At 36.7% G+C, this 18,671-nt stretch overlaps 1 protein-coding gene across 3 annotated transcripts in view; it reads right to left on the reverse strand.

Moving 5' to 3' along the window:
* GPR174 (G protein-coupled receptor 174) overlaps nt 1–18,671 on the reverse strand; it is a 102,737-nt gene that overhangs the window by 64,315 nt on the left and 19,751 nt on the right. The gene's annotated exons all lie outside the window — the stretch shown is intronic.

Raw genomic sequence — 18,671 nt, forward strand, 5'->3', positions numbered from 1 at the left:
ATGCTCTTTACTGCCACTCCTATTTAACATTGTGCTGGAAGTTCTAGCTAGAGCAATAAGGCGATAAAAAGAAATAAAGTGCATCCAAATTAGTAAGGAAGAAGTGAAAGTATCCCTCTTCACAGAGGATAGGATCTTATACACATAAAACCCCCAAAAATCTACAAGAAAACTACTGGAACTAATAGAGTAGTTCAGCAAAGTAGCAAGATACAAGATAAACATACAGAAATCAGTTGGATTCCTCTACATCAGCAAAGAGAACTTCGAAAAGGAAATCACCAAATCAATACCATTTACAATAGCCCCCAAGAAGATAAAGTACATTGGTATAATTCTAACCAGAGACGGAGAAAACTTATACAAAGAAAACCACAAAACACTACTGCAGGAAACCAAAAAAGACATACATAAGTAGAAAAACATACCATGATTATGAACAGGAAGACTCAACACTGTGAAAATGTCAATTCTGCCCAAAGCAATCTACAGATACAATGCAATCCCTATACAAATTCTGATGGCATTTTTTTTAATGAAATGGAGAACAAATCACCAACTTTATATGGAAAGGGAAGAGGCCCCAGATAAGTAAAGCATTACTGAAGAAGAAGAACAAAGTGGGAGGCCTCACATTACCTGATTTTAGAAACTATTATACTGCCATTGTAATCAAAACAGCCTAGTACTAATATAACAACACACACATACACCAATGGAACAGAACTGAGAACCCAGATGTAAATCCATCCACCTATGAGCAGCTGATATTTGACAAAGGCCAAAAGTCCATTAAATGGGGAAAAGACTGTGTCTTTAACAAACGGTACTGGCAGAACTGTATATCAATCTTAAAAAAAAAAAAAAAAAGGAAAAGGACTCATACCTCACAGCATACAAAAAACTAAAAATGGATCAAAGATCTATATATAAACTCTTAAACGATAAAGATCATGGAAGAAAAAATAGGGACAATGCTAGGGGCCCTAGTACATGGCATAAATAGTATACAAACCATAACTAACAATGCACAAACACCAGAAAAGAAACTAGATAACTGGGAGCTCCTAAAATTCAAATACTTAGGCTCATCAAAAGACTTCACCAAAAGAGTAAAAAGAGAACCTACAAACTGGGAAAAAGTTTTTGACTACCACATATCTGATAAGGGTCTAATCTCTAAACTCTACAAGATACTGCAACACCTAAACAACAAAAAGAGAAATAATCTAATAAAAAAATGTGCAAAGGATAATGAACAGACACTTTACCAAAGAGGACATTCAGGCTGCTAATAGACACATAAGGTAATGCTCACAATTATTAGCCATTAGAGAAATGCAAATCAAAACAACGATACACTGTCTCACCCCAATACGGCTGGCACTAATCCAAAAAACACAAAATAACAAATGTTGGAGAGATTGTGGGGAGATTGGACTCTTATGTGCTGCTGGTGGAAGTGTAAAATGGTACAACTTGGAAGACGATATGGCACTTCCTTAAAAAGCTAGAAATAGAAATACCATACGATCCAGCAATCCCACTCCTAGGAATATACCTGAGAGAAATAAGAGTCATCACATGAACAGACATATGCACACCCATGTTCATTGCATCACTATTCAGAAAAGCAAAAAACGGAAAAAACCTAAATGCCCATCAACAGACAAATGGATAAACAAATTATGGTACATACACACAATGGGATACAATGCAACATTAAAGAACAATGATGAATTTGAGAAACATCTCAAACATGGATAAATCTGGAGGGCATTATTCTGAGTGAAATAAGTTAGTCACGAAAGGACAAATATTTTATAAGACCGCTATTATAAGATCTCATGAGATGTTTTAAACACAGAAAAAAGCATCATTTGATGGTTATGAGGGTGGGGAGGGAGGTAGAGGGGAAATCACTAACTAAATAGTAGACAAGGATCAACTTCAGTGAAGGGAAGGACAACACACAATACAGGGAAAGTCAGCACAACTGGACAAAAGCAAAAGCAAAGTTTCCTGGGCACATCCAAACACTTTGAGGGACAGAGTAGCTGGGGCTGGGGCCTGGGGACCATAGTTTGGGAGGACACCTAGGTCAATTGGCATAACATAGTTTATAAAGAAAATGTTCTACATCTCACTTTGGTGAGTGGCATCTGGGGTCTTAAAAGCTTGCGAGCGTCCATCTAAGATACATCAATTGGTCCCATCCCATTCAGAGCAAATGAGGATGAAGAAAACCAAAGACACAAGGAAAATACTAGCCCAAAGGACTAAAGGAACAAATGAACCAGAGTCTCCACCAGCCTGAGATCAGAAGAACTAGATGGTGCCTGGCTACCACCAATGACCGCCCTGACAGGGAACACAACAGAGAGACCCGGATAGAGCAGGAGAAAAATGTGGAACAGAATTCAAATGCAAGTAAAAGACCAGACTTATGGTCTAACAGACACTGGAGGAACCCCCAAAACTATGGCCCCAAGAAGCACTGTTAACCCAGACACTGAAACCATTCCCTTAGCCCACTCTTCAAAGATTAGAAAGGAGTATATATATATATATATATATATATACAAAAATACATATATATATATATATAAATACATGTGAGGAGGGTGCTTCTTAGTTCAATCAGTTATACGACATCAAATGGGTAGCTCCTGTCCAAAAGCAGGATGAGAAGGCAGGAAGGGACAGAAACTGGTCGAATGGACACGGCGAACCTGGGGTGGAAACGGGGAGGGTGCTGTCACATTGTGGGGATTGCAACTAATATCACAAAACAATATTTGTATAAATTTTTGAATGAGAAATTAACTTGAGCTGTAAATTGTCACCTAAAGCGCAGTTAAAAAAAAGGAAAAAATTGTTCTCTCCTAAGAAAGAGGTGAAGTGTTCTAAAGTATCACAAATCCCACCCCAATTCTAGTCTGGGATCAGGCCAGCTCTGGAGCTTACATGGCAATATTTGCCTGGCATTTTGCATACTTGTGTTTACTGCATGATGTTTTACTAAATAAAGTAAATTTGCTAGTGAATGGCATTATTTGCAATTTTTGGTTATGTTACAATAAATAATTTTCTCAGTAAATGTTATTATTTGCAATATTTAGTTAGTTTGTGATGACTATTTCACTGGAGTGAAAAGCAATAAAATTCAAGATCAAGATCTAATAAAGGAGGAGCAGACAGGCCAATATTGTATGCTTTTGTTTTTTGGCTTTAAAATCAGAAATATATTATCCATTGTTTTCTTTCAGTCTGTAGTTTGAGTTTAAAAAATATCTAAAAAGCACACACACACACACAAAAATCAAAATCCCTTCTTCACAAATCTTTTGCAGGTATTCTTGTAGGAAGAATATGAGCTTCTATGGATCACATAGGAACATTACGGATCACAACAGAATCTTGTTCAATGTAGTGCTAGAAAATGAGCCTCCTATGTTGGAAGGCATCCCAAATACACGGTGGCCACAACAATGGACTAGAGTGTATCAACAACTGTGAAGATGGTGCGGGACCAGGCAACTTTTTGTTTTGTTGTTCATGAGATTGCCATCAGTAGGACCTGACTCGAAGGCTACTAACGATGATAAGTTTCTATTTGGGATTAACCCAAAGGACTGAGAAGTATCTTCTGCCTAAAGTGGGTAGGTGAGAAAATAAGGAATCCCCAGTGGCAAATGCAAACTTTTTGTACCTTTCCAGCAAAATATCAGCAACATTCAGAAATATTTCAGAAGGAAGAACAAACATTCATATTTTATCTCTGCTTACAACATTTTCACATGGACAATAACATTACTTCCTTTTATTATGTTAAATAGCATAACTTTCTTATTGTAGACTGATGGGTATTTCTGCTGTAGTCCTTATCAGATACAGGTTGAAGCATATTATGCCCTTGTGCAAAATCCTTCAAATGTCCAGATTGTGATGGCTTGAAAACCTGGCATTTAAAGCTCTAGTCTCTCTTTCTTATTATACCTTTCCAACTCCCCCATGCTTCCATTACACCAGATTTTTGCTGTCCCAGAATGCATCATGCACCTTGATGTCTCTGCCTTTGACTTTAGCCTTGTATAGCCTTATATTCCAGGCCCTACTTCTCACCTTCTCACCTTGATAGGTAGGAAAATTCTTGATAGGTGAATTTTGATAATTTCCTCATAGTTTGAAAGTCAGCTAAAATGCCATTTTCTCCTCCAAGACTTCCTTGAGTCATTCAAATTAGATTTAGCACTCCTTCTTTTGTATTCCCACAGTATTATGTTTGTACCTCTATTATTGCCTGATGTGTTTCATCCTGTTTGATGGTATAGTTAGTTGTCTCTACAACTACTAAATTGTAAGCTCCCTGGGAGTACAAAATCTCCTATTCATCTATGTATCTCCCACAAAACTTAGAATATACCTTTACTAAATGTCCAGTAGTAGACCTTTAGGAAATATCTGTTAAATGGGCAATACAAATGTCTGCACATGTTTGTAGAAACATTTTTTAATTATCCATTTCTGTATAATCTTACCAGCATGGCATTTAAAAGCTGGTCAAGGTATACAATCTAAAAACATACTTAATAATTTCTAGCTATTGTTTTAATGACTGACATTGGCCTCTGAAAAGCATTTGGAGATCCCAAAAGCCACTTTTTAAGAACTTTCCTTTTTTTATTTACTGAGTTTTACATACATTTTTTTTTCCTGTGCGAAGTTGTCTCTTTTTCTCCAACAGAGAAATTTGTTCTTCCTTATTGGTCATATGCCAATGAATTTAAAAAAAAAAAAAGTGCTATGGGCACTCCTTCACAGTAACAGTAGCCCTCACAAGCTCCATGTGGATTTATCATTTAAAAAATCATTCAACTAGAAATTTATCATCTTTATCTTAAAGCCATGAGCTAAGGCAAAGCAGACGACTCAAAGCACACATTGTCTTTTTAAAAAAATCTCAATTCTTGAGAATATACATATAAGCAGCCACATTGTATTACAGTCAAAGAAAGTAAAAATAAAAGCAAGCCAGGTAAATAAAAGCATAGCCTCTTCTACACACTAACACACACACACACACACACACACAGGATAGAGCATACTTCTTTGTGTCAATGTGGTGCTATTTTTACTTTCTCTACCATAATCTGCTGCCTTCTTATGGTAGGAAACTGTGGGGATACATGCCATTTAAACATGGCTGCACTATTGACAACTGCACCCCCACAGGCCTCTATGCTACACAACATGTTGAGACTTGTCACGACTTGTTTTTCCAAACCTATTGTCCCTTTACTGATTAGCTTGTTTACCTGAATTCCTTCTCCCTTGCCCGCACCCAAAGCCCATTGTTCTGTTATTTGCTTCACTACTTGCTGTATTGACTATAAATAAACTCCTGGGACTGAAGCCGGGGTCGACTCCTCAGAGTGACTCTCCTGGCCCCACTTCTCTGTAAGAGTTGTGTTTGGTTACTGTCTCCGCCGTCCCGACAACCGTTGCCGCTGCGACAGGAAATGACAAATCCCTCCCCTACTATAGCCAGGGGATTCACTGAGTATCCAAACATAGGTTGACCAGGCACTGTTCCCCAAAACCTGCAGTTGAGAAAATATAATAATTTTTCTTGTTAAATCTACCTGCTGGTTTTCTCACTTCTATTTCTGCCACAGGCCAACTGCTTACTTCCCTACATCATTACCCACTCAAAAAGTCAGGCTGAACTCCTAGGCACCAAATGGGCCTAGGAACTTAATTTGGGTTAGGGTGAGTTTAGAAGTAATACAGGCACCAGCTTGCTATTCATTTATTCCTAATTGCCTTCCCTTAAATGCAGCCTGTGAGCCAGGTGCCTGCTGTCTGAACTGTCCATCTGGGGTTCATCAGCCTCTGCAGCTACATGAGTCAGGAGAAGCCTCCATCCTGACCCATGGACTTGGGACTTTCCAGCCTCTACAACAGTGTGAGTCATTTCCTTGATATACAACTCTCTCTTTTCTCTCTGTGTGTATATATATATATGGAGCCCTAGTGGCACAGTGGTTAAAAGCTTGGCTGCTAACCAAAAGGTCAGCGGTTCAAATCCATCAGCCACTCCTTGGAAACCCTATGGGGCAGTTCTACTCTGTCCTATGGAGTCGCTATGAGTCAGAATCAACTCCACGGCAATGGGTTTATATATATATGCTTCACTGGTTTTCCTTCTTTAGAAAACCCAGCCTAAGATACAGTCCCTCCCCAACCTGGTATTTGTCAGTTGCCAGGCCAGTGCTAATCAATACAGAAGGCCCCCTGAAGTAGAGTTTGCTCTCACAGCCAGCACTCTGCTGGTATGCACACCCCATAGCTCAGGCATCCAAAATGAACAGGACAGATCTCCCTGGAAGTCAGTTCAGGCCTGTCTGTCCCCTCTTCTGGTCAGTACTGAGGACTGCTGACTGAGGCTGCTGTGTGCTAGGAAGCAGATGCCTTGAGTGGAACCTACACACACAACAAATATATTACTGGGGGCTGTGATAGCAACAAGGCAGACCTCCCTGGGGGTCTGTTAAGAGCACACCAACTCCATTTCCACCCAGTAACGGATAGTTTCCAGGCTGCTTCGAGTTGCTACAGAAGGCCTCCTGCAGTGGAGTTTGCTCCCATAGTGACCACTCTGCTAGCCTACACATTCCATAGCTCAGGCCACCAAAATCAAGAATACAGATATCCTGGGAGTGATTTTGGAACCATCTGCCCTCCTTTCTGGTCCACGATGAGGACTGATGATTGAGGCTGCTGTGGGCTAGGAAGCAGGTGTCCTGAGTGGAGACTGCATCCACTACTAACATACTATTGGTGATTCTCTGATATTAACGAGGCAGAACTACCTGGGGGTCTGTTTGGGGCATAACAGCCCCTTTCCAACCCAATAACTGTCTGTTGCTGGACTAATACAAACTCCTAGAAAAGGTACTCTGAAGTGGAGTCAGATGGCAGGTCACCTAAGTAGAGACTGCTCCCCCAACCACTACAGGCCACTGGGGCTCTGAAATCTACAAAACAGATCTCTTGGAGGTTCTTCTGGGAAATATCAGCCCCTACTCCTCCTGATAGGGATGAAAGTCAGCCTGTTCTTCCCCTGAATGGCAACTTAGATATAAGTGGCCCCCACAGAGCAGGGAAGAAAGCCTCAGGTAAAACAAGAGGGCTACACCCAGCCCAGCAGGGGCTCATAGGGTGTGCGCTTTTTGACTGAAAATGTGGTTGCAGAAACAGATCAGGGGAGGAAGTAATAACCAAAGGGAGAAGACTGCGCCCCTGGTGGACAGATTAATTAGTGTACAATATCTCGCCTGAGTGGCATCGTCCACTAGTGAACAGATTGATCATTGATCACAGCCTGTTCTCTGGTGTGTTTAAAAGACATTGAAAGTTAAAAACTGAGATCTTTAGAATCTTAATTAAATCATGGCGAGAGAAAGAGCTATCACAGAGAGGGAGAGGAAGCTGAAAGCAAAGGCCAAAGGACCCTCCCATCTAAGAGTTTTTTTGCAGAAAGTAGTGTGGGCAAAAACACCAAATATTAGGGAAAACTGAGAAACTTAACAGCCTTGAAAATTCTAATGTCCCAACAACAACAAATCACAAGACACACAAAGATAAGAGAAACAATGGCCCATCCAAATGATCATGATGAAAGGAGTGAATTCTATCTAGGGAAGCCCAAAGAATGAAAAGAATGGAAATAATATAATATGGCGATGTTAAAAATAATCAAAGAACTAAGGGAAAACAAAGATCTAAAAGAAATAAGGAAAATAATGCATGAACAAAATGATGATTTTAAAAAATATATCTATAAAAAGAAATGAAATAAATATTGCAACTGAAAGAGACAACACTGAAATGAGAAACACAATGGAAGGATTTAACAATAGATTTAATCAGGCAGAAGAACGAATCAGTAAATTAGAGGATGAAATTGTTGAAATTATGGAAGCTGAAGAGCAACAAGAACGGAGGCTCAAGAAGGTTGAGGACAGTTTAAAGGAATTATGAGACAACATAAAGAGGCTTAATATATGCATCGTGGGAATTCCACAAGAAGATGAGAGAGAAAGAGACGAAAAGAATATTTGAAGAAATAATGACAAAAAATTTCCTGAGTCCGATGAAGGATATGAATCTACAAATCCAAAAAGCTCAAAGAACTCCAAGTAAAATAAATCCTAAGAGATCTGCAAAGAGACACATCATAATCAGGCTCTAAAAAAGTAAAGATAAAAAGAGAATCCTGAAAGCAGTTAGAGAGAAACAAAAAGCCAAGTATAAAGGGTCCCCAATAAGATTAAATGCTGATTTCTCCTTAGAAACATTGGATGTTAGAAAGCAATAGAATAATAAATCTAAAGTGCTGAAAGGAAGAAAACAAAAACAAACAAAAAACTGTCAACAAAGAATACTATACTAAGTGAAACTCTCCTTAAAAAATGAGGATCAGATTAATACATTCCCAGACAAACAGAAGCTGAGAGAGTTCATATCCACCAGACCAGCCCTACAAAAAATACTAATGGGAGTCCTGAAGATGGAAAAGACACTAGAAAGTAATTTAAATCCATAAATAAAAAGAAAGAGCTCAGTAAAGATAATTTAATGGACAAGTATAAGGGCTAGTAATAAGGTATTGATGCTTGATAACTCAAATAGTTTTGTACTTCATGCTTTTTTAGAGACAAATGTATAAAAATAGCTGATAAAATTATGTTACAGGGCACATGAAATATAAATGTGTAATTGGTGATAACAATCAAATGGGGAGAGAGGCATGGTATAGATACAGAATTTCTTGTATGTTACTGAAGTTAAGTTGGTATCAACTTACCCTAGGATGTTATAAATACAAAATGTCAAGTGTAGTATTCATGGTAAACACTAAGAAAATATCTAAAAAACATACACAAAAGGAAAACAGAAGGGAACCAAAATGTCTCATTACAATAAACCAACAAAATGGAAAAGAAAGAAGTATTAAAGGAAAAAGATAAAAAAGACTTAATACCAAGGATGGATTACCCAATAAGCAAGGTAAGCAAGTGCTTATGACATCAACAAAACAGTGACACCAGTTGTCCAAAGCAAAGACCCATAGATGCCAAGCAGATAGGACACAAGGAAAAGCAAGCACCACAGTGGAAGGGAACTGGCAGGGCACTAAAAGAAACTGATACCAGCTCCAGCGCATGAGAACTTGCTGGCCAAAAATAAAGAGTCAAAAGAGTGCCAGTGCACAAGGTTGTTTAAGCTATGAGGCCCCTACCACTTCAACACCTTTGTTGACATCTGTCTCCTATGGTCCCCTCCAGTGTAATTGAAACTCACCTTGGCAGGTCTCTTGGGAGTATACTATTTGTTTCTAATAAACTAGAGGTGGTGTGGGCTGTCAAATTTAACTTTTACTACATTCACACAATATGCAATTGGATCCAATATGAGTGGTTACTGGCAAGGATGGATTATATTAATAGATAACAGGTCTCTGATGCATTTTTAGAGAACTGTCTTGTACCTCCACGTCTTCTGATCCAGCAACTTCAGCCAGGAGGGCCAGCAATTTTCTTTGCCATGATACAACACAAGGATATGCTCTTGCGCACTGCCTGGTAAACAACCAATGAGAACTCCAGTCCCAGATGATGCACAAAAGTGAGGAAACTTGAATAAGTTAACCATTTTTAAACAATGTAGATATACCTGATGAAGAATGTTTAAAGGCGTCCAAGAAATTAGTGCAGGCTTATCTAAATGACTTAAATATAAACCTTTACAGAGAAGTGTGGCCATTTTCTTACATAAGAACTAACTTTACAGATTCAGGAAAGACAAATTTTACTCATGTAGACTTGTATGATTCCATAATAAAAGATAAAATACAAAGCGTATTTCCCAATGTTTGAATTTTTTTAAGCATATTCCTAACTTTAATGATCACAAACTGCACTAAAGAAGGCTCATTTTTGTTCCTAAAGAGATTCAAAAAACCCTCAGCATACAGCAGTGATTCAAGAAAGACTCAATTCATTATCCTTATTATATATGGAAGTAGATATTGTTCAGCAGCTTAATTTGGAGGAAATCATTGAAGAATTCATCAAAGCAAAGAATAGAAGGAAATGTTTTTAATTATAACATGCTAGAGACGAAAGATCTATCTAAAACTAAAATATAGTAATTTGTTGTAATATTTGTTTTCTGATCATTAAATTTTCTTTCATGACATCTTTTCATTTGTTTATTAATAATTATAGCATTTATTATGAAACAAGTATCAAAATTGAAGTATGAGCTGTTTAAAGCAAAATTGGTGAAAGTCAGTTTTTCATTGTGGAAGATCAACATAAATTTACATTAATTGTTGAAACAACTAAGCTCACTGACTCATTTTGTTTGTCGTAGAAAATGTGGTATATAGTAAAAGAGCTTAGTACCCTGAAGCCACTAAAAATGTTATAATCCAGTTCATCTCATTCCGCTAAAATGGCACACACAACTTTTGCATTCAATCGCAAACATAATAGTCACATTTAAATGGAAGCTATCTCATGGATAGCTAAGACACACAGACACACACACATATATAACTCATATAGCCCATTCAAATACGTGACTAAGCAGAGGAGGGAGCACCACAGATCATCAGTGCTTAGCGCCCTCACATGCCTTAATCTGGCCCTGCTTAAGACACACAAAAAACAAATAACAAAATGGCATAAGTAAGTCCTTTCTTATCAGTAATTATAGTCAATACAAATGGGCTAAATGTTCCAATCAAAAGGCAGAGAGTGGCAGAATGAACAAAAAATATGGTCCAACTATATGCTGTTTACAAGAGACACTTCTGAGACCCAAGGACACAAATAGGTTGAAAATGAAAGTATAGACAAAAATATTCTATGCAAACAATAATCAAAAGAGAGCTGGAGTGGCAATCTTAATATCAGACAAAGTAGACTTTAAGACAAAACCTATTAGAAGAGAAAAAGATGAACATTATATAGTGATGAAAGGGTCAATTCATCAAGAAGATTTAAGTAATTGTAAATACATAAGAACCCAACATTGGAACAGTTAGTATATAAAGAAAACACTGTAGTATTGAAGGGAGAAATAGACAGCACTACAGTAATATTTGGAGACTTTAATACACCACTTTCAATATTGGATAGAACATCTAGAAAGATCACCAAGGAAACAGAGGACGTGAATTACACTATAAACTAAGAGAGTTCGGAGATATAAATATAACACTTAACCCAACAACAGCACAATATACATTCTATTCCAGTGCATCTGGATCATTCTCCAGGCTATATCATATGTTAGATCATAAAGCAAGTCTCGATAAATTTTAAAAGATTGAAATCTTACAAAGTATTTTTTTCTGACAACAATGGAAGAAACTAGAAATCAGTAACAGAAAAAAAATGGAAAATACACGAACATATGGAAATTAAACAACATGCTATTAAACTACCAATGGGTCAAGAAAGAAAACAAAAGAGAAACTACAAATTACTTAGAGTCAAATGAAAATGAATACACAGCATACCAAAATTTTTGAGATGCAAGAAAGGCAGTACTCAGAGAGAAACTTATAACAATATATGTCTACGTGAAAAAGAAGAAAGATATCAAATAAACAGCCTAGCTCTACAATTTGAGGAACTAGAAAGATAAGAGTAAACTAACCAAAAACTACCAGAGGAAATGAAATAACAAAGACCAAACTATAAATAACTGAACTTGAAAACAGAAAAACAACAGAGAGAACCAATAAAACCAGAAGTTGGTTCTTTGAAAAGATCAATAAATTGAAAAACCTTTATCTAGATTGACAAAAAAAAGAGTAACAATTCAAATAACCAGAATAAGAAATGAAAGAGGAGACATTACAACAGACCCAACAGAAACAAACAGAATTATGACAGGATATTATGAACAACGGTAGAGCAACAAACTGTATAACCTAGAAGAAATGGACGAATTCTTAAAAGCACACAGCCTACCCAAACTGAGTCAAGAGAAAATAGAAAATCTCAACAGACTCAAAACAAGTGAAGAGATCGAGTCAGTGATCAAAAACCTCCCAACAACAACAACAACAACAAAAATCCTGGACTAGATGGTTTCACTGGGGAATTCTACCAAACGTTTAGAGAATTGACACCAATCCTGTTTAAAATCTTCCAAAACATAGAGAAGGAAGGAATACTCCCTAATTCATTCTATGAAGCAAACATAACCATGATACCCAAACAAGACAAAAACACAAGAAATGAAAACTACAGGCCAATATAGCTTAGGAATATAGATGCAAAAATCCTCAACGCATACTAGCAAACAGAATCTAACAGCATATGAAGAGTCATACACCATGATCAATTAGCATTTATTCCAGGAATGCAAGGATGGCTCAGCATTAGAAAATCCATCAACATAATACACCACATCAATAGAACAAAGGAAAAGACCCACATGATCATCTCTAAGGATGCAGAAAAAGCACTTGATAAAATCCAATACAATTTCTTGATGAAAACTCTCAACAAGACTGGAACAGAAGGGAACTGCCTCAATATGATTAAAGGCATCTTTGAAAAACCAACAGCCAACATTATAATTAATGGAGAAAGATTGAGAGCTTTCCTCTTAAAATCAGGACCAACACAGGTGTGTCTGCTATCACCATTTCTATTCAATTTTGTTTTAGAAGTCCTAGCCAGAGTAATAAGACAAGAAAAGGAAATAAAAGGTATCCAAATTGGAAAAAATGAAGTAAAATTATCACTTTTCACGGATGACATGATCATATATCTAGAATTTTCGAAAGAGTCAGCTAGAGAACTTCTAGCGCTAATAGAGGAATTAAGCAAATTTGAAGAGGACAAGATCAACAAACAAAAATTGTTTGTGATTCTATACACCAGTAATGAGAAATCTGAAAGGGAAATTACTGTAATGATTCCATTTACAATAGCATCTAAAAAATAAAATACCTAGGAATAAATTTAAACAGAAATGTGAAGACTTATACAATGAAAATTATAAAATATTGTTGAAAGAGATTAAAGAAACTTAAATAAATGGAAAGAGTTCTGTGTTCATGGACTGGAAGTCTTAATATTGTTAAGATGTCAATACTACCCAAAGCAATCTATAGATTCAAAGACATCTCATCAAAAACCCAACAGCCTTCTTTACAGAAATGGACAAAACAATCCTCAACTTTATATGGAATGGCAAGAGATTTTGAATATCTAAAGCAATCTAAAAAAAAGTAACTAAGTAGGAGGCCTCACACTTCCTAATTTCAAAACATATTGTACACCTGCAGTAATCAAAACAGCCTGGTAATGGTATAATAATAGACACATAGACCAATGGAATACAATTGAGAGTCCAGATATAAACCTGGACATATAAATCTCTGGCCAACTGATTTTTGACAAGGGTACTTATTCTAGTCAATGGAGAAAGAAGTGTCTCTTCAATAAATGGTGTTGGGAAAATTGGATTGCCACCTGCAGAAAAATGAAACAGGATCCATTCCTCACACCATACACAAAAACAAATACAAATTCAAAATGGACTAAGGAACTAAATGTAAAAACTAAAACAATAAAATTCTTAGAAGAAAACAGAGGACAAAGCTGCCAGACCTAAAGTTTAACAAAATATTATCTAATATAATAAGAGCACAAACAGAAAGAGACAAAACAAATAAATGGTACCTCAAGAAATTAAATACTTTTGTTCATCAAAAGACTTTACCAAAAAAATAAAAATACAAACTAGCTAATGGAAGAATACCGTCAGAAACCACATATTAAATAAGAATCTAATAAACAAAATATACATAAAACTTCAACAACTTAACAACAAAAATACTGATAATCCAACCATAAAATGGGCAAAGGACTTAAACAGACATTTCAAGAAAGAGAACATTCAAATGGCCACAAAACACATGAAAAGATGTTCAACGTCAATAGCCATCAGAAAGATGCAAATCAAAACCACAATGAGATACCATTTCACTCCCACTAGGATGGCTAAGTTTAAAAAAAAAAGGAAAATAATAAATGTTGACAAGGTTGTGGAGAAATTGGAACCCTTATCCATTGCTGGTGGGAATGGAAAATGGTACAGCCGTTGTGGAAAACTGTGGCAGTTCCTCAAAAATCTAAGTATACGACTCAGCAATTCAACTCCTAGACATATACCCAAAAGACTTGAAAGCAGAGACTCAGAGACTTGTATATGAGTGTTCATTACAGTACTATTCTCAATAGCCAGAAGGTGGAAACAACTTAAATGCCTATCAACAGATGAATGGATAAACAAATGTGGTACAAGCATACAATGGAATACTACTCAGCCAGTAAGAGAAATAGTCTTGATACATGCTACAATATGGATGGAGCTTGAAGACATAATGCTGAGTGAAATAAGTCAATCACAAAAGGACAAATATTGTATGACCTCACTTATATAAAAAGACAAGAAAAGGTAAATGTATAGAGACCAAAGTTTATTAATGGTTATCAGGGACAGGAGAGAGGGAGAAAAGGGCAGTTAATGGTGATAGAAAAATTGCATTGATCAAGTGTGGGATTGAACAGCAGATTGTTGTAATTGCTGTCAAGAAATTGTACACTTGTGAAAAGTTGTTGAATGGGCAAAAATTTTGTGATAGATATATTTACAACAATGACAAAAAGAGTAGCTGCTGAGGATGCTTATGTACAACCAAACACCTTACAGGATTTGGCTTACTCGTTTGGAGGTTAAAGGTCATGGTTTTATGGGACATCCCAATTAATTGACTAAATAAAGTGTTTAGTGCTTCTGTTCTACCTGCTAGTTGGTGGTGTATTGCCTGGGGTCTTAAAAGCTTGCAAGCGGCCATCCAAAGAACAACAAATGGTCTCTATCTGCCTGTAGCAACAGAGGAAGTAGAGTCAGTAATAGGAGGAGGCTATGGAAGCTGTGGCTAATTGCCTCCACGAACAACTGCCTCTTTGTCATGAAACCAGAAGTACTGGATAGTACCCAGCTACCATTACTGAACATTATTATCAAAGATTCTATAGAAGAATTCTAGTCAAAAAAGGAAAAATGCATAACAGGATTTCAAATTCTCATGAACTCCAGACTTTCTGGAGCCATGGAGGCTGGATGAACCCCTGAAGCTGTTTGCCCTGAGATAGCTTTAAACCTTAAACCAAAAATGTCCCCGGAAGTCTTCTTAAAACCAAACAGTAGTTTAGCTTAACTAGTAAAAATCATCTGCCTTGAGCATTATGCTCTTTTAAGAACTATCTATATGGGATCAAATTGCCAACAGCAACTCAAAAGATTAGATAAGAACCTTAGGGGGCAAGGAGTTTATGTTAATGGGGGAGGAACAAGTCAGAAAAGGAAGGTTAAAATGGTTGCACAACTTGAAGAATGTAATCAATATCACTGAATTGTACATGTAGAAACTGTTGAATTGGTGTGTGTTTTGCTGTGTATATTCTCAACAATAATAACTACAAAACAAATTTTTTTTTAAATGGGGAAAATTCATAACAGAATTTCAAATTCTCATGGAATCCAGAATTCTGGATCCATGGAGGCTGTTTGAACACCCAAGGCTATTGCCCTGAGATAATCTTTAAACCTCTAATGAAAAATATACCCTGAAATTTTCTTTAAACCAAACAGTAGTTTAGCTTAATTAGCAAATAAAGTCTGCCTAGAGCATTGTGCTCTTTCAAGAAATATCTATATGGGATCAAATTGACAATAGTAACTTGAAAGATTAGATAGGAAACTTAGGGGACAGTGAGTTTATGCTAATTGGGGAGAAACAATTTGGAAATGAATGGTGAGAATGTTTGCACAACTTGAAAGGCGTAAACAATGTCACTGAATTGTACATGTAGATGTTGTTGAATTGCTGTATGATCTGCTTGTATATTCTCAACAACAATGACAAAAATATATCCTACATACCACACCAAGGTGGCCATCTCCAAGAAATCTCCTTTCCCTTGGAGGATGAATGGTATTCTCCACTGGGAACCTCTACATCTGGGAAGAGTCACCCCAGAAACAACACACACCAATGAGCTGGACTCCACCATGAGTTGAAATTTTTAGTACATGGACTTCTACATAGTGATAATATTTTAAAATAAATAAATAAACCCATCGGAAAGCAATCATCCAAATGAGTTTGCCTCTCCTAAGCTGTCACTTTGAAAGGCATCATACTTATTCTAATTATGCTCTTACTGCTGAGGAAATCTTTGAAAATGTCCTTTGGAATTACTCTTAGAGCCTGCATCATATTCTTTGGAACAACCCAAGTGGTGACAAATCTTTGTCTTTTAAGGGTAGTTAATTTTGGGAAATGATCAAAAGCCAATCAGAGCCTGAACAATGAAGTTAGGGATCAAGTTGAACGATGCCATTTTTGTCCAAAGCAAGATAAGGCAAGGTATGAATACATTACACTGTTTTAGGACTTAATTTTCATTATCAGCTCAAACTGCTTCCAAAGATAATTTCAAAGAACAAGTAATGAGAATATTTGATGTAGCACAGCATCACTGAGGCAGCATAAATTTTTGCAAAGTGACCATTTTAAAGGTGACATTTATTCAAAAATATTAATTGTGACATATTTATTTAAGTTAGTTACAAGAAAGGCAACAGGGTAGTTAAAAGAATGCTAGATTGGTAGTGGGAATTCTTGAGTTCTTGTTCCACCTCTGCCTTGGATGTCTATGTTGCCTTGGGCAAGTCATTGAACTTCTCTGAGTCACCATGTCTTTTTTGAAATGAGTAGGTTAAACAGATATCTTTTAAGGGCTCTTCTACCTCTAATATTTTGTCATTTTCCTTCTGGGTTTTAAATAGCCCTAGTAGTCTATGCCATATATATGCATTCATTGTATGCAAACATAATTATTGTGTAACGTACAAACATAAATAATGAGACGTGGTCTCTGGAGCCAGTCTTCCTGGATTCAAATACTGGCTCTGCCAATTCCTAGTCATGTGACTCTGGGCACATTACTCAAACTTCTCTGTTTCAATTACCTCATCTGTTAAATGAGAGAACAGTACTTACCTATATGAGTATTCAAAGAGTTAATATTTCTCATGTGCTGAAGTAAGTGCTATATAAATATATTAAATAAAATGAGCAAATTCTTATCATTCTGAACAATGTAAAATAACTATGTATATTAAAAAAAAAAGACAAACGTGTTGCCGTCGAGTGGATTCTGACTCACAGAAACTCTATATTACATAGTAGAACTGCCCCCTAGGGTTTCCAAGGAGCAGCTGGTGGATTCGAACTGCCGACCTTTTGGTTAACAGCCAAGCTCTTAACCACTGCGCCACCAGGGCTCCAAAATAACTATATGCAAACACAAATGCTATGGCTAAAGACTGAACAGTGGTTAATGTCTCCAGGAGGAAAGACTTTGTGCAAATTACATGGATCTCTTTACAAATTTATTAATAATTTTTTTTGTTTTGTATTTTGTTTACTTATTAGTAGTAGTGGTTGAGAGTTCTCTTTTCTCTTTCTCTCTCTCTCTCTACCTTTCTGTCTTTCTTTGCCTACCTCTCTCTCAAGTCAGAGGTTGTGCCTTGATTAGGGCCTTTTATGGCTATTAATAAATGAAAATGCACTTGAATTTCCCCCAGTTAATTTGAATTTCATATCGCACCAGGGATGCAGTTTCAACCAGCACTTTCATCTGTTTATACCTCTAATGAAGGTATAGTACTTCACTTGAGCCAATGGATGATTACTTTTGACAACAGATGTATACCATTAGCTATTAGGCTACTCCACCTATCATGAGACACTAATCTATGAGTGTGTCAAACATAATATTCTTCCGACAGGTGCCTGCTTTTTCTCCCTGTCTCATTGAGCATTCCAATTATACTCATCCTGATTACAGCAGGGAAAAAGGCTCAAGTGGTCTTGAAAAGAGGATCTTTTCCTTTTTATTAGAAAGTTCAACTAGCAAGAAAGGCTGGAGTGGCTTCAATTTGGCTTCCAGATATTCAAAAATCCATATACTAAATACTTACACTAAACATGTATATATAAACATATATAGGATATATATACTATTGAGTTATATTAGTCATAAAAACGCTGGCCTCCTGGTTAAGGATATAACCTAATGCGACTATGACTAGGGTCTTTTTTTCTGCATGCGTAGGTAATATATGTTGTCATTTCACTCACGATTTTTAAAACTGGGTTTAAGCACTAGACATGTCCCCTTAAAATAGTCAGATTTCCATGCTGGCATTTGTTTGGCACACTTCTTCTAAGAACAGAAATCTAGCCAAAGGAGCCAAAATCAACAAAACAATCCCCTCCCACCCCAAAATCAGCATCTTCCAAACCTATCTATAACTTGGGACTCATTGACTTTTAAAATGACCACTAATGCATAAAAACTTGCCTAACATTGCTGTGATTCACCTATACTTACTCTAACTTTTCTTCTCATCAAATGGCATCCTCATCCCAAACAAACACAAACACACACGACAGTGGACAAGGTGCACTGGGAGTTTTTATCTCTCTCTCTCTCTCT

Source organism: Trichechus manatus, unplaced genomic scaffold, assembly GCF_000243295.1.
Source record: "Trichechus manatus latirostris isolate Lorelei unplaced genomic scaffold, TriManLat1.0 scaffold00060, whole genome shotgun sequence".
NCBI lineage: Eukaryota > Metazoa > Chordata > Mammalia > Sirenia > Trichechidae > Trichechus > Trichechus manatus.